A 21,665-nucleotide genomic window follows, 5' to 3' on the forward strand; every position below is an offset into this window, starting at 1 on the left:
GTTCATATGAACTTAACCCTGCAAAAGATAGACTAAGCCTACTTAAAATTAGGCCTAAGAGTCACCCCAAGAGAACCTCTTCTATTGCTCAGATGTGGCTTCTCTCTCTCAGCCAACACAACAAGCAAACTCACTGACCTCCCCCTCTCTACATGGGACATGACTCCCAGGGGTGTGAACCTTCCTGGCAATGTGGGACAGAAATCCTAGAATGAGCTGGGACTCAGCACCAAGGGATAGAGAAAACCTTCTTGACTGAAAGGGGGAAAAGAGAAATGAGACAAAATAAAGTGTCAATGGCTGAGAGATTCCAAACAGGGTCGAGAGGTTATCTTGGAGGTTATTCTTACACATTAAGTAGATATCACTTTGTTATCCAAGATGTAATGGAGAGGCTGGAGGGAACTGCCTGAAAATGTAGAGCTGTACTCCAGTAGCCATGTTTCTTGAAGATGATTGTATAATGATATAGCTTTCACAATGTGACTGTGTGATTGTGAAATGTTCTAAGAAATGATCATGATGATGGATATACAACCACGCGATGAAAAAAAAAAAGAATGTTCAAAAAAAAAAAAAAAGAGTGGGATGCTGCTGTTAAAATACCTAAAAATGTGGAAATGGATTTGGAATTGAGTAATTTTGGCTAGTGGCTGGAACAACTGTGAGTCATTTGAAAGAAAATGCCTAGATTGCTTTGAAGAGACTTTTGGAAGAAATATGGACAATACAGGTACTTCTGGTGAGCCTTAGAAGGAAACGATGAATGTACTGTTGGAAACTGGAGGAAAGGTGATCCTTGGTATTAAGTGACAGAGAACTTGGTGAAATTGAGTTCTAACGTTGGATGGAAGGCAGAGCTTAAAGGCAATGCTCTTGGACATTGAGTTGTGGCGATTTCCAAGCTAACTGTGGAAGGTGCAGCTAATAGTGAAATGTGAGAGGAAAGGGATAAACTAAGAACTGAACTCTTCCACGCACAAGAGCTGAAGGATGACCCACCGCCAGCACCTGAATGCTGTGGTCTTCAGGGAGGAGCAAGCCTTGCTGATAACTTAATTTTGGACTTCTAACCTCAAAATCATGAGACAATAAATTCCTGTTGTTTAAACCAACCTATTGTATTTGTCATGGCAGTCTGGTTAAACTAAGGCAGTGGATAAGAAAAAAATGTGGAGAAATATGTAGAGAATGGGAGTTCTCTGTTTTTATTTTTTAACCTCTTCTTGATAAGTGGAAAAGAGTTAAATATTGCAGCAATGATAAATTGTCTACTGTGTGATGAGAATGGATTTAGACACAATGCATTAGCAAGCACTTCAAATTTGAGGTGCAAAGGAATTAGGGCTCTTAAGATTTATGCAGAGGGGCAGGCTTATCTAGGCTGCTGCAGAGAACAGAACTACATCAGTGGATGGGCCCTACAAGAAGGAACATGTTAAAAAAAAATAGAGAAATTTTTAAGCACTTAGCATTGTCTGACAATTGATGGACTGCCCTTCAGGAAAGTGATTGATTGGTTAACAAAACACACCGGATTTCATCACCGTGTAAAAGCATCTATCACTTTTCTGATCAGAAAAAAATAATAAATATTATTTTAAAGGGCATCGATGAAGTTTCATTGTCCACATGGAGTCATGCCAGAGAATGTGCTATGGGAAGACTCCAAGCAGAAAAGGCCTTTGCCTCCTAGAAACTGTCAGGTCAGGAGGATAAGCCTTAGGCAGAGGAATCATCCGTTATTGGTTTTAGTGTGCCATCCATTTCAGATTCCCAGGGGCTGGGTCAGGTATGAAGCTTCAGGTTTAATTCCAGTGGGATGAGGGTGGGAGGGAGTTCTCTCCTCTCTAAGATGTGGGGCACTCTTCTCAGAGAAGGCAGCATGTTTGTGGTGGCCTGGATGGTGAGAGAGAGGAGCAGGCTTGGGGAGGTGGGGAGGTGGGGCATGCAGGCACGCCTTGAGAGGACACCCAGAGGGAGAAACGAAAGGGACCCCACTAGAGGGGTCTTTGTCCCGGACCTGCACTTTCTGGGCTGTTTTAACCCTCTGCTGACTTTGCTCCTCCACGTGAGGCAAAGAATCCATGGCACTAAGAACATGTGCCCATGTGCCTGCACCCTTATTTTCTAGACTATGCTCTGGGTACCAAAACTCATCATTCCCTGGGCTTCTGGACTGGCAGAGCCCCTCTCCTAGGCCAGTGCTCCAGAAGCCAAGATACCATAATCTGTGCATGCACAAGGCCTGAAGAGTTGCCATGGGGTAGCGCTTTGTATAGGGCATATTTGGAGCTTGGATGTGTAGCTGGAGTGTCTATGTTGCAGAAGGTTTTTAGCAATGCACAACTGAGCCTCAGGTGGAGAGAGAAGAGCCAGGCAGGCCAGAACGTAGGAATGGCTCTCTATACTTCCATAGTCAGGGCAGAACTCTAAGAAGTCTGAGAATTCTAAATTTGGAACAGACCTTCCGGGTTGTTTTGAGGATGTATTTGTCAAGGTAGGAGGGCAGAAAAGATTTCACTGAAATCTGGTAGCTTGGTAGGTGCGATGACATAACTGTTTAGACATGTACTATGTGGTCTCCATTTGTATACCTGTGTTGAGCATGTAGAGGTTAGGCACAAGCCTGCATGAGGCAGCCCTCAAATTCTGATGACCTCTCCTCCTTTAGGTTATTGTTGAAAATTTCCCTTTAGAAATAACAACAGAGGTCAAAGCCAGTAGAGCTCTCGCATCCTCTTCCCATTGAGCCAATCAGACTCATTCTGGTCAAAATGTAGTAAGAATTGGGGTACATGGGTAGTTCAGTGATAGATTTCTTGCCTGCCATGCAGGAGCCCCAGGTTCAATTCCCAGCCCATGCACTTCCTAAAAGAAAAAAAAATCAACAAATGGTGCTGCAATAACAGGATAGTCACATGGAAAAAGAATGAAATATGACCTCCACCAAACAGCACACACACACACACAAATGCAATAAGTATCCCGAGAAGTAAGGCTCAACTCAATGAACTATTTTCTCTATGTTCGATTTGTCATGAGGTGCTAATCTTTATTTTGTGATGTATGTGTAAGAGGTGTGCTTTTCATGTTCCTTAATTTCTCTAACCCTCTATGATAGAGAAGGAGGGCTTTTTTAGAAAGATGAGTTGTTGAGAGCACGGCTATCCCCACTCTCCTGTGTTACACACACACAGTATTTGAAGAGCTGCTTTCTCTTTCCTTCTTAAACTTGGGAGCTTTTAAGGAGGCTTTTCCTCCACCTGTTTGTATCAGCTACAACAGGGGTCTGAAAAGAGTCAATATGGTAAATCTTTGCAGATAACAGGAGTTGGCAAATGTTTCTTAATAAAAGAAATTCAGGTATGGAAAAGATGTTGTGGGTAGAGAGAGTGGAAACCTGCCAGCCACAAAGTCTAACTCCCCCTTCTCCAGCTTGCAGCATCTGCTTCTGGATTCAACTAAATACCACTGTAAGAGTGGAAGGGAGGTGGGGCAGATGTAGGTTTCTGGATGTAGTCAGCACTTGATCATTTACCATTTGGGGTACAAGGCCAAAATGCCAATGTTCTACATCTATAGAGAACACAAGGCAACACTGAAGTCAAATGTTTAAACTTTCTGACTACCTGCCCACTGGAGATCATCTCTTGATTCCCTTTTTCTTCCTATTGGGTCAATTACAGCAAGGAAAAGAATGTACAAGAGGTAGAGAAGGATGTATCTTCATGTCCTACTCATCTATGCAGCTTTCTCTGATTGCTCTAGTGAGCAACACTATCAAATTGAACTCTTCACCAGGGCCTTTGAGACCTTCTAGTTTTATGCTTTGCTTTGCTGTTGAGGGAACAGAAGCCAACAGAGCAGAATTGACATGTTCAAAGTCTCCCAGTGAATTGGTGACAGAGGCTGGCCTACAGCCAGGTCTCTTGACTCATCACCACCCAACGAAGACCCCTTCCTCCTGAAGCTCGTATAGCCTTTTTGGAGTATTAAAATTAACATTTGATTGAATGCTGTTCTTTTGTCTGCTTCCTGTGTTAGCATCTTTTTTATATGTCTAACAGAAGTATAAGTGACTGAAAGGATAAAAAAAATTAAATGCTTACAAAACCCAGTAGGCAAAATAAATATGTGAATGAGCCAGGTGAAATGCAGTGGGGAGTAGTGAGGTCTGTGGCATAACTGGAAGATACATGCTGCACATAAAGGCATTTCAACAACAACAACAAAAAAATCTTGAACACTGTGCCAGTCAAACAAATCATCTGTAGGCACAGTTGGCTCTTGTGGTGCCAAACTGCAACTCCTGCCCTAGGGCCTAGGACTTAAATACCAGCTGAGCATTTAGGCCAGTGCTATTAGATAGAAATATAACGTAAGCCTCTCCTACATGTAATTTAAATGTTTTAGTAGGCACATTTAAGAAGTAAAAATAAACATGAAAAAGCAATTTTAATAGTATATCTTACTTAATCCAACATATCTCAAATAGTATCATTTCAATAGTAATCAGTATAAAACTTAGTGAGATATTTTATATACTAAGTCTTTTTTTCATACAAGGTTTTCAAAATCCAGTGTATATTTTGTGGCAGGTATGGGATTTGACTTTTCTCTACTCACAAGCTACTTACAAAGCTACTTACACAGTTGCAGCAATGCTAGCAGGAGATATGAGATCCCAGTGTCAGAGACAAAGGAATTTATTATTCATATTATCTGAAACATGAGCATCAGCATATTTGCATCAATTCTCCTGGTCCCTGTAATAGGCAGAATTCCAAGATAACCCCCAAAGACTTCTAGTCTCTGGTATACATATAACTTCTCCTAGTTATTCAATCAAACACTGTTGTGAAGGGATTTTGCAAATATAATTAGGAGCCCAAGTCTGTTAACTTTAAAACAGGAAGATTATCTGGTTGAGCCTGACCCAACTATATGGCCCCTTTAAAACTGGATCTAAAGGTCAGAGACAGAGAAGTCAAAGATTTCAAATGTGAGAGGGCTTCAACAAGTGAGAAATTCTCCACTGCTTGATTTGGAGATGGAGGGGGCCGTATGGCAAGAAATACAGGTGAGCTCTAGGAATTGAGAGTGGCCCCTGCTGATGGATGGCAGGGAAAATGAGGACCTCCACTGTACAACCATAAGAAATTAAATTCTGCTAACAACCCAAATGAGCGTGGAAGGTTTCTCCCCAGAGCCTTCAGATGGAAACTCAGTATGGCAATACCTTAATTTCAGCCTTTGCAACCCTGAACAATTTGGACACATGGCCTATGGAACTGTGAGCTAAAAAATGGGCACTACCTTAAGCTGCTAAGTTTGTTATAATTTGTTATGCAATAATAGGCTTTACTTGAAATTTCAAAGTGGTTAAGGCATTCTGGGCATACCCACCATAAAATGTAGGAGCAAGAGAGTTCCATGGAGGAGTGGCTCCCAACGTTTTACTCTCACAACACAAGTCAATTAGATTAACCACACTGCACGTGCTCAGTAACCACACGTGGCTAATGGCTACCGTATTGGACAGCAGAGACGTAGAAAGAACCAAACAAATATTTAGTGAAAGGTTGACTGGAAAATTGAGAGTTGGGCTCATCAATATGATTGATGACTTTATTTGAAATTTAAAAGTGGTTAATGAAGGAAAGGCTCGTTAATTAGTCTGGGTGGAATTACCTTGGGCCAAGATCTGGTTGCCAGAATCAAATATGTCTATCCACTTGGGGGTATTATTCTCTAAAGCTGTGTTTCTCAAAATTTTTTTCATTATTGCCCACTCATTTAACAGTTTTAGGCTTTTTTTTTCCAAATTGCTTCCTCCCCCATGAAATTTTAATAACACAGATATTGTGTGTGTGTGTATATATATACACACGTTCTGTGGCCTTTCAGAGGACCACAAACCACTGTAATAGCTAATATTTTTTTGCATCGGCAGGCACCGGGAATCAAATCTGGGTCTTTGGCATGGCAGGCAAGAATTCTGCCATGCCACCATTGCACCACCCTGTAATGTCTGTTTTTTTGTGCCCACTTCATTGAAAACCAATTTTGTCCCCTTGGGTGATATCACCCCTGTTGAGAAAACATGCTCCAGAGGAATAGAATTGTTTACCAAACTCACCAGAGATAGATGGATAAAGTGCATTGCCAGTGTATTCTGTTTAGGGTGGAATAACTTGCTCTGCCATTTGCACAGGACGGTCTCCTGAAGTGTCAGGTGCTCAGAGCAGGAGGTTGCTGGGTGCAGGCAGATCAGGATACAGCTACTGAGAGGTAGGTTCTTGGCATGTTGCCCCAAATCCATGCTGCTTCATGAAGTACCCTTCTTTCATCTCTTTTCTGGAATCAGAGCCCTCTTCTTGCAGCAGCTGTAGAGAAACGCTGAAATATTTTTGTTCTCACAGCTCACCCCACCCATCTGTTAACATACCTCCACCCTGGATGAGCTGTACCTTTTTTCTCAAACCTTTTGGAGAACAAACAGCTCAATCCAGCTTTGGGACAGTTGTTTTGTCCTTTGGGAAAGTGGAAAGGAAACTTTCTATTTGGATATTGTGCCAGTTTGAAAGTATTATGTACCCCAGAAAAGCCGTGTTTTAATCCTGAACCAATCTTGTGGGAGCAGCCACTTCTTTTAATCCTGATTCAACACTGTAGGTTGGAACCTTTGATTAGGTTATCTCCACGAAGATATGACACACCCAATTCTGGGAGTCACCCTTTGATTAGACAGAGACGTGACTCCCTCCATTCCAGGTGGGTCTTGATTAGTTTAATGGAATGTTTCCTTCAAAAAAGGAAGCATTTTAAAGAGAGTCAGAAAGGACAGAAGCCTCAGAGCTGACAGAAATATCACAGCAGAGCTGACACAGATGTGAACGTGTGGAGAACAGAGACATGGGTATTTGGAGATCCTTGGTCCCCAGCAGCCATCGCTATGAGATGTTAAGCAAGCCAGAACCTGGAGAGAACCAAGGGATGTCAAGAGATGAAAGCCAGCCCTGGAGAAGTAAAGTGAGGAGCCTCCACAGGAACAGAGGCTGAAAGCAACAGAGCCCAGGAGTAAGGCACCAGCAGATGCCAGCCATGTGACTACCCACCTGAAAGAGGTGTTCCTGACCCATTGGCCTTCCTTGAGTAAAGGTTACCTCTTGTTGGTGCTTTAATTTGGACACCTTCACTTTCCTAGACCTGTAAACTTGTAACTTATTATATTGCCCTTTATAAAAGCCATTCCATTTCTGTTATACTGCATTTTGGCAGCTTTCGAACTGCCAACATCTGTTCAAACTAGAACAGATGTATCTGGCCCAGGAAGAATATAATAAGCTTTACAGGTAAAAGTTTTTTTAAAAAATTCCTGTAAGTCAATTGTTGGATGGACAAGCCTAGTAGAGTTGAAGTTGCATGTTCAGTATCCTTAGAAGCCAGTGTCCTTCTGTCTCTTCTGAGACCACTGATCTCATCTCTGACCGTGAAAAGCCATCTTTGCAGTGATACGCATGAGTTAGAGGAGGAACTGGGCTTGATGGTACCCATGAGGTGGATGAAATCCAATTTATTAAAGACCCTGTGCTCCTTCAGGTGATGTGGTAGGTGCTTTACTTAAAAGTAAATTGTTAAAAAAAGGAGGACATTGTTAAAATCTCCAACTTTTATTTCTTTTAAATTAATTTCTAACTTACTTGTATTTGGTCTTGCGCTTTTTTCAATAAATAAACTTACCTGTATCTTTGTAGCCTAAGATAAGATCACGTTTGCTTGTGCTTCATATGTATTTAAAAAGAATATTGCTATAAAATTGCCTAAAAATACTTTATAGGTCTTTAGGTAAAGTTTGTTAGTTAAATCATTCAAATTTTCTATATGATTTTCTGTCTCCTTAATTTACTAATTTGAAAGAAACATATTATCATCTCTTACCATGAAGATGGGTTTTCCATTTTTCTTTGGAATTCTACTAATTTGTTTTATGCATTTCAAAGCTATGTTACTGTGTGCATGAAAGTTTGTAATAGTTTTATTTTCCTGATGAATTGTTCTTTGTATCATTATAAAGTGCTCTTCTTTGTCTCTAATAATTCTTGAAATCAGTTTCATGTGATATCAATATCAGCTTTCTATTAGTTAGTATTTTTCTAGTAAACCTTTTCCTTTTACTATTTCTTTTGTACAAAGCATGTATGTGATGGTTAAAAATTCAGTAAGAAAATATCTGTCTTTTGGTAAGTTTAGTTCATTCACAATTATTGGATAAAGTTTAGTCTTATTTCTCCAGAATGTTTTAATTTCCATTTGTCATGATTAAAAAAAAATGTTTCATTCTTACATTAATTTGAGTCCATCAAAATTTCAATATTCTCTTTTCTCTAGTCTATTGATTTTGAATTTGTTCATTCTATTTCTGTCTTTGGAGGTAATCATTACATTATAACATATGTATTCCACTTAGAAAGTTTCATCTAGGGTTGTATGGTATACTTCCAGGGAGCACCAATCTCACTGCTTTCTAGATTGTTAAATAGTGAAGGTTTGGTCTATTTCTATACTTATCTTTAAAAAATACAAGGAGCTTAAGGCATTTTAGCTCTAGTAATTTCTTCCCATCTCCCAAATCGTTGGCCCATATTTTAATTACCTTCTGCTTTTGTACCCCAATTAGTAACATTGGGGTATTTATTGATTCTGGATTCAATGTTCTCCTTCTTGAGTATATCCTTAGTAGTTCTTGCATCAAGCGTCTATTAGTAATAAATTCTCAGTTTTTGTTTGCCTGAAAAAAAGTCTTTAACCTACCTATATGCTACATGTAATTTCTTGTATGTATAAAGTATAACAAAAAAACATTTTTAGCATTATTTTTCTTTCCTTATTTTTTTACTGTGAAAAACAACATATATACAAAAAAAAGCAATAACTTTCAAAGTACGCTGCAATGATTACTTGCAGAACAGATTTCAGAGTTTGGTATAGGTTACAGTTCCACAATTACAGTTTTTCCCCTTCTAGCTGCTCCAAGAGATTAAAAGAAATGCCAATATAATGATTCAGCAATCATACTCATTTAAATCCTATCTTCTCTGTTGTAATCCACCTTCTCCTTTGAATTTTCTCCCACTCTTTAGGGGTATTTGGGCTATGCCCATTCCAACTTTTTCATGTTGGAAGGGGCTGTCGATAATATAGGATAAGGAGATGGAATTAGCTGATGTTCTGGAGAGGCTGGTCCCTCTGTGTTTTAGGACTTATCTGGCCTAGGAACCCATCTGGAGGTTACAGGTTTCTGGAAAGTAATCATAGTGCATGGGACCTTTGTAGAGTCTCAGATAGAAGCCTAGGTTTTCTTTAGGATTGGCTGGAATGGTTTTGGTTGGGGTTTGGCAAACCATGATAAATAGCAGTGTCTAAATGAAGCTTGCTTAGGAGTAGCCTCCAGAGTAGCCTCTCAACTCTATTTAAACTCTCTCAGCCACTGATACCTTATTTGTTATAATTTTTTTCCCCTTTTTGTTCAGGAATTACCTTCATGTTTAAATGATAAGTTAACTGGGTATAGAATTCTAAATATACAGTTGTTTTTTTTGTTTCTCAGCACTTTGAAGTGCTGTTATTAATTTGTGGTCTCTCAGCTCCAAACCCACCCTTCTTTGTCATACTTTGTGATACTGGAACTGTACTCTGTAAATTACATTCCATTTGCCAGATGGCTCAGTGTTAGGCTTTGCCAATAGAGGTCACTGGAGGGATACTGCAAGGCTGAAGGAGGAAGAAGGAGAAAGGGGCAGCTGTTTTCTTCTGTTGTTCTACTTTCTTTTTTGGCTCAGCAGCAAGCAGATCAGGGTGTAAGGGTCCTCATTATCTCTGGCACCCTCCAGCCAGATTCTTTGTAACCATGTTAGGGGGGACTCAGTTCTCATGACTCAGCACAGACCAGCTTCTCTATGGCAGACATGCCTTTTCCTCAGAGGTCTGAATTTCAGCTTTCCAGGGTCCCTTATTTGAATGTTCTACCTCCTTTCTTACTCACTTTTCTCTCATCCCTAAGGGTGCTACTTTCTTTTTGTAGTCATTACTTTTCATACGTTAGAGTTTGCTTTACCCATTTTGGTGTTAACCATCTTTTACTAGTTAATAATTCATTATATTAAATTTCCACTGTTTATATTACTGGTGTGCCTTCAATCTCCTGTCTGGACTCTGATAAAATATTATCTTATTGTTTTCTCTTTCATTTTGTTGCTGTTCAAAAGCCTGCTGTCCATAAAACATTGGAATAGACACTTCACAAAAGCAATTTGACAACTGGCCAAAAAGCCCGTGAAAAAATGCTCAACATTATTAGCCGTCAGAGAAAATGCAAATTAAAATCACAAGATACCACAACACAACCACTATAATGGCTAAAATTAGAACAGAAAGTGTTGGCAAGGGTGTATGGTGACTGGAACTGTCATATATTGTTGGTGGGGAAATAAAATTGTATAACCACTTCAAAGAAAAGTCTGGCAGTTTCTTATAAAACTGAATGTACACCTATCCCATTAGCTAGCAATTCCACCCTTAGGTATTTACCCAAGAGAAATAAAAACATATGTTTGCATATAGATTGTTAAAAAATGTTAATAGCGGCTTCATTTAAAATAGCCCCAGCATGGAAAGAGCCCAGATATCCATCGGTAAGGGATGCCTGAGCAAACTGGGTTTGTTCACACAATGGAAAACTACTTAGCGATATAAAAGAATGAGTTATTGATGCATGCAACTAAATGGATGAATCTCAAAATCATTTTGCTAAGTGAAAGAAGATTTATACAAAAATGAATTAGTCCATTTAGGTGAAAATGAATCTATGGATGAAAAAATCATAATAGTGACTGGCTTTGAGCAGAGAAGTATGGGATTGGACTGGGGAAGGGCATGAAGGAATTGTCTGAGTGATGACAATTTTTAAAATTTTTTTTGAGTTATGTAGCAATGCACACTTATGATTTGTACAGTTCATTATATGTGAATTTGACATAAAATAAACTGTAGGCAAATATTGAACTCTCTATGATGACATCCTTGCTGAAGTATTTAGAGGTAAGTGTTTTAATGTCTGCAATTTACTTTGAAATGCACTAAAAAATTCCTCAAACATAACACCTTCTCTTTGGTTTTTGGGTTCTGCAATTTCACTGCAACTTGTTTGGGTATGAATTGATTTTGACTGTCCTCAGGACTTATGCACTTACAACTTTTACCAATCCTTGAAATTTCTCAGCCCTTATCCCTTTGAAATTCCTGTTAGACCTATGTTGAAATTTCTCATTCTATCATTGACTTAGCTAAGGCTCTTTATCATATTTTTCATTTTCTTTGTTTCTTTGTGTTGCAATTTGGGTGACCTCACCTGGCATCTTAAAATCTGCATCCTCAGATCTACTTTTCAGTTTACTGACTCTCTCTTCAGCTATGTTTAGTCTGCTGGTTAATTTATGACTATATTTTTCATTTCTAGGAATTATCTTTCCAAAGTAATTGCCATTTTATTGTGTCTCAATTTTTTTGATTCTTCATGTATTTGGTCATTGAAAGCATTTTTTAAAGGTTAATTCTGATAGTTTATTTTAAATAAGCATTATCAGGGGTTAAAACCCTGCCATTTTCTGTGTCTGCTGACTTTTACTCTGTGTAGATTGCTTCTTTGTTTGCTTCATAATTTTGGATTGTGACTTGAGGTCAGAGAACATTTATCTGAGGGCCTCTTTTTTTGGGAGGTGGGAGTGTATGGTCCCAGAATCAAATCTGGGTCTCCATCATGGAAGGTGCGCATTCTACCACTGAACTACCCATGCACCCTCTGACTACTTTTTATATTAATTTTCTAGACCATGAGCCTAAAGTAAAGTTGAACTCCAGTCCTATACAAAGACAAGTCTGTCCTTATGAATTATCAGAGGAGACCCTTTTCTTTTTTTGTCCTCATCCAAGCCCAGTGTGAGACAGTTATGCTTCTTGGTCATCTTCTGGAGCCTCTGTATGGATTGTGTTTATTTCATCCTATGGCAAATGGTTGTGCTTCAAGACTTCTGGCTTTGGGGGTGGGTGGGTGGTTACATTCCATTTCCTTGTGTCACATGGACCCAAGGCCTCATCTCCTGACCCCATGTAGACATTTGCACCCAAACCCTTGCATTTACAAATCTGGTAACCCTCCCACAGATTGCTGCAATATCACTGAGGGTATCTATTCTGTTTTTCAGTTCTTCCTTTGTTTTGAGTTTGTGGAAATATCTCTTATTTTCTTACAAACTCGGTTATTGTTTTTAAAAGGATGTTCATTATAATTTATTCAGCATTTTGTAGGTGTTTCATACTGGGAAAAGCCTTCGAGTCATCTGATCATCCATCATACACACATGAAAAAGATGGACACTTCATGTGGATTATTTATTCTTCAAATAAATAATCTTATATGTGTGATTTTTCTCATTAAGGAAATCCAGGTATAGAAGTGGTAAGCTTCTTCCTCAGGCATTACAAAGTAGGATGCATGGCAGAGTTGGAATGCCACTAAAGCGTGAATGATTCCAATCTCTCTAGGCTTTCACTTTGTGTTGCAAGGGTGGAGAAACCCAGTCCCTCTCCTGGAATCCTAACTTTGCCTGATCAGCAGTGTGAGTAGAATAAGCACTGTACCATGCGGGGTGCTTTTACTCTCTTCTCATTCATTAATAAGGCCCTAGGAATGTACTTGGCACCCAAAGGAATGTCCTTTGTACCCTGTGCTCTTTAGTTCTTTGTACCCTGTGCTCTTTTGTACCCTGTGCACCCAAAGGAGTGTTCTTTGTACCCTGTGCTCCCGTTGTCTGTTATGTCCAGCATCCGAGGTCCCTTATGGACTGCTCCTAAGTAATCCCCTGCCACTGGATGAGAACACAGTCCCAGGGGCATGGGGCTCCTGAGTCTCCTGTTCACTTTGACTGAGTTTTCTTCCAGCTGCTTGCTCACCTTCACAAACCTGAGAGGTGGCCAGCTTTCCCCCTGACTCTGAAGCTACCCTATGGACATTGGCCAGCTGTCTGGGTTTACCTGGGACATAGGACTTTGAGTGCTAAAACTGAAAAATCTGGGTAAACCCGGACATTAGCCACACTGCTTTAGGTATTTTTAACCAGAACAAGCCCAGTCCTTTGCCATCAAGGCAAAGTGAGAGGCCAGAGTATCCTCTGGTTTCCAGATTTCCCCAGAGAGGAAAGGAAGAGAGCTTAAGGGTGAGAAGAGAAGTCCAGAGGGCAGAAGATTCATTTCAAGGATATCTGGAATGAAGCAAAACTTCACCAGGTATTTCCCAGCTGTTCCTGGTTATGACCCATTGGAAGATAGTGTTGCTTATGGGGGACGAAGAGGAGGAGCCACGGGGAAGGGACCTAAGATTTATAAAGCAGTTTCTCGTAAGCCAGGTATTTCATGAGATTCTTAGTTTATGTCAGTTCCCTTAGTCCTGACCATAGTTCTGTCAGGAGGACAATATTATGCCCATTGTAAAGAGGAGGAACCCAAAACTCAGCAAGATTAAGCTGCTTGCCCAAGACTGTGAGTCTGTCTGTAAATGGCAATGCCTGCATTCAAACCTGCAAGGGCTGCACTCCAAAGCTGGGACTTTTCCCACTTGACTGTGTGAGTGGAGGACGAGGAGTGCTCTTTATGGAAGCATGGATTTGAAGATGGGAGTTCAAGGAGGAAAGACAAAAAAAGAGGCAGGTTCTGCAAACTGTCATGGGTCTTACAAACAACTACTCTTGAGAAGAAGCCAGTAGTGGCCACTGGACCATGTTCAAGCACCGTCAAGCCTGAGGGATTCAGGAAGATGGGCAGGAGAGCATAGGGGAGTGACATTTACTTCTCCACTACTTCTGAAAAGGTTGCAAGAGCTCTGCGGGCACTTTCTCACTGACAGTACCCAACTCCCTCTTTCTTTTCCCTTCCTGACATGCATCTACCCACTGTAGGCTTTGGACGCGTGGGCATGGATGCCGGGCTTGGGGAAGGAGTTTTCCTTTCCCCTAGGCTGTGCTGTTTGTGGGCAATAAGGCAGAAAGTCCCAGCCCGTTGCAGCCTGTGCCTTTTCTCCTTGCTGCTGGGTGCCTTACTGCCTGTCTGAGGTCAGGAGCTTGATCCATCATATTCTCACTTGCCCGTCTTCAGAAAAAGAACCTCCCGTTGCCTGTCTGTTGCATCATAAAATTCAGTATCAACATAAGGATTATTAGGGTGTCCTTGCCTGACAGTCTAAGGATCCAGTGATCAAGGCTGCTTTTAAAGGCCTCTCCTAATATTTACCTACCCAGCTTCCTTCTGTATTCTTAGCTGTGTTTTTCTGAAACAGCTGCATCCAGAGCAGAAGGCTCTTTTGTGTAAACTCATAAGTCATCTGTACTTATTGTGTGTATCCAGGGCTGTTACGCTTTGCAGAGAGCTTTATTTTATTTTATTTTTTAAAAAGGAGTGGGTATTTGATATAATAGATTATTACATGTTCAGCCTATAAATTACAAGGTCTTAGAAGCAAGAAATGAGTAATTCTGCCCTGAGGTAATATAACAGCTACTGTGGAGCCGCTGAGACCAGTTAAATAGATCATCTGTGGTCAGAGCAGAAGAGCGAAATTACTACTACCTGAGTAGCATTCAGCAATCATTCCCTCCTTTAATCATTCAACAAACAGGCACTGAGAACCCAAGGAGAGTTCAAGACATTATTGAAGGATAGGGTAGGCTACAGAGAAGTTTGAAGCATATTCAGATTATGGAAAGTCCTGAGAAAACCAAGATGGAGACCAAAGAGCATATTCAAATTCTTTCTATGGGAAATTAAGTGAACTCACCGAGCGCCTTAATCAGTGAACAGGAGTGCGAAGGAAATGGGATCTCTTAGAAAGCAACTGGACGCATAAGCAGAAGCATAAGGCATAGCCTGTATTGTTTAGGAGGGCATGGAGTGAGGAAGGCTATGCGGATTGGACCCTGGAAATGCCGCCTTGAGAAGGCCAGTTATAATGCAGCTCACATTAGGCCAAGAGCCGCTACTAAACCCAGCTCTGCTGCTTCTTAGCCATGTGATTTGGGGCAGTTTCTTTGAGTACCACGGAGTCCCAGTTTTCTCACCTGTCAGAAAAGGTAATTATAATGCTGACCTCGGGGTTATTGTAAAGATTAAATGAGATACGTTAAATGCCCAGCACATAGCAGATCCTCAAAAAAGAGTGACCATGGCTACTTAGAATTCCGGCTAACAGGAAAGGGATGGGGGTCCCTCTCTGTGTGGGAATCATCCCGCCACACTCCCCGAAACCAGGACTCTGAAGGTCTCATTCTGCTTTTGGCATTGTCCCCCAGCCCAGTTGGATAGGAGACCCCCGTCTTTCTCAGGGTCCCCATAGAATAATCCAATTATCCATGTGAGATTCAGGGAGATTGTAGCATTCTCCGTTCAGGATAGAAGTCCATTTGCTACCTGTTTTTTTTTTTTTTTTTCTTCCCCTGAGAAACACTTCATTCTTTGCCTGTGAGGCCCTTTTAATTAGTCTCTAATTGAAATGGGCCCTCTGGGTCACTGGGGCATATCATCGGGCCTGTGAGTCATCCAGAGCAGTTGTCCACTTTTTATCAACTAAGTCAAGAATGTATTGACCCAGTTCAAATGGGGTGGAGGTGAGAAATTATCTGAGGAACCTGAGTGATCTGGCCCCTCTCTCTACCCCGGGGGGGCACAGCGCCCAGCGACCCTGACCCCACCCACTCTTCCTTGTCACTGCAAAACCTCCCTAACGAGAATGGGTGGCCTGAATTCGACTTCTCTTGTTAAAGCACCAATGTGTGAAAGATACTATAAAATAACTCTCTATGCCAGAAACTAAAGTTAAAATAATGTCATATTCTGATAATTAATGCTATCGACTCGACAGCAGAGCATGCTAAATAAATTAGTCTTAAAATACTGATATTTCTTCCAATTATAGGTTTTGGGCCCTAATAATTGCTTTACCAAAAAGAAAAATTGCTTTGGTATTCTACTTACTCTTTCTTGTAAAGATGTAGCCTTGAGCAACCAATTATTTAATAGATTAAATAGAAATACCTTTTCCTTCCCTGCCTCAATCTATACAATAGAAGGCTTTTTTTAACATGACGTTTAAAGGAATTCATGAGAATGACTTCAGTTCAACTCACGTGATTTTTATTGGGTATCTGAGGCACAAAGATGTCAGTATGAATCCCATGAAGGGGCTCAGATGGTTCTGAGTGCAGGAGGAGGCAGAAAGGGTCTTGAGGAGTCGGAAGAAAGCAGTATTTCCCAAATGCCTTGCAGATGACTGGCCCTGGGAAGCAGAGAGGGAAATGGGGTGGAGTTTTCCTGGCCATAGGCATGGCATGGACAGGGAAGGCTGGAAGGAAAGCAGAAACCTCAGACATGGCCATTCCACAGCCTCTTTGAGGTGCCTTATTGCAAGCAATTCTCTAAGTGTTAAGAACCCCTGTGGCCTTTAGCTCATTTCTAACCTGCTCATGGTCACTTGCTCATAGGTGCAGAAGACAACATTGCCACTTTGTTCTGTCTGATTCTAGAGCTTTTAAGCGTCACAGAACTGGTCTTTAGAGTTGGGGCATAGAAGAATCATCTGGGATGCTTTGGGACATCGAGTCCAGGATCCCATTCCAGAATATGCCCAGAACCTCAAGGATGAGGCTGAACATATATATTAAAAATTATGGGATCTCGTTAGAATCTAGATTCTGATTTGGTCCGTCTGGGGTAGGGCCTGAGATTCTGCGTTTCCTCCAAGCTGCCAGGAGGTGCTGAAACTGCTGGTCCGTAGGTTGCTCTTGACTGGCAGGGCCCTAGGGCTGTCGAATTTCACCAAAAGTTGAGAATTATTGCACTGGCCCATCTGATCTCTCCTTTAGTTTTTCTTCAGCTGTGAATAAGCCGCCTTAGGGACACAGAGGCACAGATTTGAGAGCAAATTGACGTGGGTTGGGCCACGGAGTCTGGGTGAATCGTGAGCTTTAAGGAGAAGGGGAAGACCCTGCTCCAAAGAGGGCCCAGAGGCCAAGCCCTGGGAAGGGCAATCCTGGAGCCGGATACGGGCACAGACAGAACTCACGTGCGGAACCTCTAGGAGGACCCACTGATCAATTAAACGTTGTCCCCAGTGCTGGGTGAAAACCCCAGGACAATAGTTGCTTCCAGAGGGGCTCTTCCCCCCTTCCGCAGTAGAAACCCACACAGACAGGGGAGTAAGCACACATGAGGGAAGCACAAACAGGCTCTGATGGAAAGGTGGCCCTCTTCGTTTTCTCTGCTTCCCAGACCCAGAAAATATTATTATGTTGCACTTATGTTTAAATAAAAAAGTTGTTGTTTGAAATAATAGCTTAAAGAAGTGGACATAATTCCTTTCAACAATTTTAAGAATAAATGCATTTAGTTTTTTTTTTTATTTGATATCAGGAAATAGCTTCATTGTTTGAGTTTGGACATAATTAAACCATTGATTCGGCCTCATTAGAAAGTGAATGCTTATCAGAGAAGCAGGAAAGCTAAGACAGAGATATGGACGGTGGGAAGATGCAGACTTTATTCAAGTACATACTGTTAATTTCTTTATAAAAAGATAAAAATTAGGATTAGCATGTGGCTTCAATGGGAAGTGGAGTGAATGTCTTCTTGTTTTCCTAAAAACCCCATCTTGGCAATATGGTGTTGCTTAGGAACTAACAAAAACAAGTCTGCGTGTGTGTGTGTGTGTGTCTCTTTTTCTCTCTCTTTCTCCCTTTTTTTAATGGTCCCTTTGTGCCCTGATATTTTTCCAAGTTGGCAGCTGTGAGGAAAAACAATGTGATTTGGTTAGATGCAGCCCCGGCTCTCAAGTGTGCAGCAGAATAGATAAGAACTTGTATGTCAGAATACAAAGTTTACTCAGCACCAGTCAAAAGCTTTTGATGTTGCCTGCCCAATCTGGCCTCACATCTTTGAAGTTCTATTACACATGCTAGGGTTCCGTCAATAAGAAACAGACCTTTCTTTCCCAACTAGTTAAAACACCTGCCTCCTGGAACCGCCTGATTAAAGCAGGCCACAATAGTCCCAGGGCTATTAGAGATCCAGCCTTTGCCACGATACTGACAGAAGAGAAATGTTTAAGAAGTGGAAGCCATTTAAGAAAACCTTCAAGGACCTCGGGGTGACGAAATTTTCCCATTCCAAGATGTACTGAAAAAGATTCAGTCTGGCCGGTTCTCTGGGAGCCGGAGGAACTGACCAGGGCTGCCCTATCCTGGGGCTGTTTATATAGTGTTGTATTCACGTTATAAGTCACACATGATCTACACCCTTTATCTGGGGCATTAGCTGTTTCTCGGTGAAGAGGAACAGGGAGAACAGGCTCATCGGTTTGTAGCGTCGCTCTTTGCAATGTCATTTAAACTGCTCAGCAAATGGCTTATTTGTCAAAGAATATTGCTTTTTCCTGGAACAAAACCCAGTAACTGATTGCTGAAACCTGTGACTATCAGACATGATATCATGATGTGCTTCTGTGGCTACATGGTGATGCCCTTTGAAGGGACACAGGGGTGGGGGCGGGAAAAGCTTTGTTCCTGAAAATGAAAGTGTCTAAACAGTAGATTGTATGAAGGACCTCAGAGGCCAGGCTCCATGCCCAAAACCCTGACTCACAACAGAAGCCTTCATCTCAGGGAGTCCACTCCTGGAAATGTCGAAAGTGTGGGTGCTCCCAGTGGAGGCCCAAGGAATGGTGGTTTCAGGCAGGTGGACAGTGAGGCAGATGGACTGCGGACCAATGGCTGACAGTCCCAGCTGCCCAGTGCAAGCCCTGACTCTGTGGCCTGGACCTGCTGTTCAACTGTCAAGGGCATGGGGAGTGAGAAGGAAGAGAACGTGAGCCTATGCCTCAGAAAATCTTTGCCAAATTTCTGAGCTAAGAAATGTGGCCTCGGGGGTTATGCAAGTGGCAGGGAGAGAAGCACGCTGGAGTATCATGGGCAGTAAACACCGGGCAGATAAGTTGTTCATAAACGGCATGAACATCCCCTTTCTATGTTTTTGTCCCCCTTTCCTGGGTGATATTCTTTTCTTTCTTCCAAATTCTAACTTTGGTGGCCTCATACTCTTCTGTTCTTCTTTTCTCTCCCCTTCCTCAGATTCTTTGAGACTGAGTTAGACTCTGATCAGCTTATCAAAAATAAATGGCTGGAAATGCTCAACTGGTCACTTATCCTATGGGCATTTTCATTTTAAGAGAAGAAAATTTTTTATTCAAAGAAATGACTCTCTAATGGTGGAATTTTAGATATTGACAAGCCAGAATTTTATTTCCTTGGAATCACACCATAGAAGGTTTCTACTAGCCTTGCTGGCCAAAGATACACAGCCATTTCCTTCAGTAAGCTGGCAATCTAATAGGGGAGGAACTTACAAAAGATGCAAGAATCCTTCCCTGAAACATTTATGGGATAAACCAGGGCATGGTCATGTTATGATACAAATAATGGGGGGTAAATTGTGAGGCTGGCAGGATGGAGCCATTGAGGGCTTCTGCCGAGGGTGAAACATGATGACAACCTTATCTGATGAGGGCCACACTGTACAGGCTGAATTGAAGGGGGTGGGTGGAGGGTAGGGTCAATCCGAGAGATTGTGGAGGGCACTGAAAAGCAGTGAGAAAGGTGAAAAGCAGTGAGAAAGGTGGTTGGGAGTTCACTCTAGCACCTAACATCCTGGTTTAAATCCCAGCTGTGTATCTAATAGCTGTGTGACCTTGAGCAGGTTTTTTTAGTCCTAGAGTACTTATCTGTAGAGTGGGGATGATAATGGTATCTAACTCTCTGAGTTGCTAAGATGAGTAATTGAGTTTGAAAGCAAAGCACCCAGACCTGTGCCTGGCGCATAGCGCGTGCATTGACAATGTCAATGTTTATCACTTTTCTACAAGTATGGAGTGAGGAAGTACCTGTCCCTTAGCATCCCTTGGGAGTGATTCTGGCAAAACCACCCAATAAGACCTGCAAGTGGGTCTTCAAATCTTATGTGGGAAATTACCTAGGATCTGGCTGAAGAGGAGCAGTCCCCATGGAACACAGAGCAGCCTGTATACTTGTCAATTAATAGCTTTATCCTGCTTTATTCCTCAAATAACTTGTCTAGGAATTTAGCACTGACCTCAGTAGGAAAACATTAACCTTCAATTTTATTCTCACATTTCCACTTAGGGAAAAAGAAGAAGAAATGGGTTTGACCTACAGTGAGATACAAAAAAAGAACTTGTTGCACAATGAGACCCCCCAACAGTAAAATGGTGATTTTTTTTTGACCCTCCCTCCCCAAGAGTGAAATGGATTCTCAACAAGTCCAGGATGGTTTAGGTGAGGACTCGCTAAAGTGGAAAAGGAGCATGACTTGGATTGTTGCATAGATATCTGCCTGAGCTACATGTCCTGAGATGGGGCATGGGGACAACATGGGCCCAAAGAACAATCTCTGCACCCGAAGCCATCACTCTCTGTGCACACCTCTGGTACAGCACAGACTGGAGTTCAGCAGGCGCCTTCTGGAAGTGATGTGGTCTCACTCCATCTACTTAGGCTCATCCTTGGCCATTCCCTTCACCTCTTTCAGCCCTCTCTCACCAGCTTTCATTTTACTTATGGCATTTTTCCATAGTTGCAAGTCAGAGTCTATTCGTTTGTCCCTTTCTACATTATTTGGGTTCAGAGTTCAGAAGACATAGCCTCTTTGGGGGCTGAAAATCTATGAAAAAGAGCCGTTTAACTAAGGAAAGAAACTAGATACTTTTCGCTGACCTGGCTGTCCTAGGTCAACCAGCTTGAGCAAATGCATGGAGGTGGGCAGGTATTGACTGAATGCTTAGTTGTGTGTCTAGCCATTTACATCCATTCTTGTTTGTCCCTATAAACCACTAAAGATAAGAATTGTATACCCATTTTACAGGTAAGTAAACCGAGTTTCAGAAAGTATAAGTAAGTGGCTCCCACTGATTAGCTACTATGTGGCTGATAATTGGTCCAGCTGCTAAATAGGCCTCCAAACTTTCCTCAATACTGTGCCTGTACTCTGTGGTTTGCAGAGGAAAAGAGTGGGGGCAATTCTGGAGAGATAAATTGTGGCAAGATTGAGAAGAGACTCGAATGGCAAAGTTACTTTATTCTGATGGTAGTAAGGAGACCAATTTGAGGCTTTTGAGTATGGAAGTGATATGGCCAGAGGGTTACTTTGGAAAGGGCTACTTTGGGAAGCACTTTGGCTGCTAGTTCAGAGGCCTGCAGTATAGAGAGCAGGAGGGTTAGGAGGTTAATGCCCAGATCAGCTCTGAAGACTGTGCATGGATAATGGGGTAGATGGAGACAGGAATGGAGGGGAAGGAGTTGGTGGGAGAACCAGGGGGCACCTGAAATGGGCAGTGGAGGGATGGGGGTGCTGAGCAGATATGGAGCAAAGGAGAAGAAAGAGGGAGAGATGAGATGGTGTCAGGATTTTGCTGCAGCCTGGAAGGGTAGAGCTGTCCACAGAGATATGGCAATGAGAAAGGCACATCCTAAAGCATAGGGGACTCATTTTTC

Source organism: Tamandua tetradactyla, chromosome 4 (assembly GCF_023851605.1).
Source record: "Tamandua tetradactyla isolate mTamTet1 chromosome 4, mTamTet1.pri, whole genome shotgun sequence".
Taxonomy (NCBI): Eukaryota; Metazoa; Chordata; class Mammalia; order Pilosa; family Myrmecophagidae; genus Tamandua; species Tamandua tetradactyla.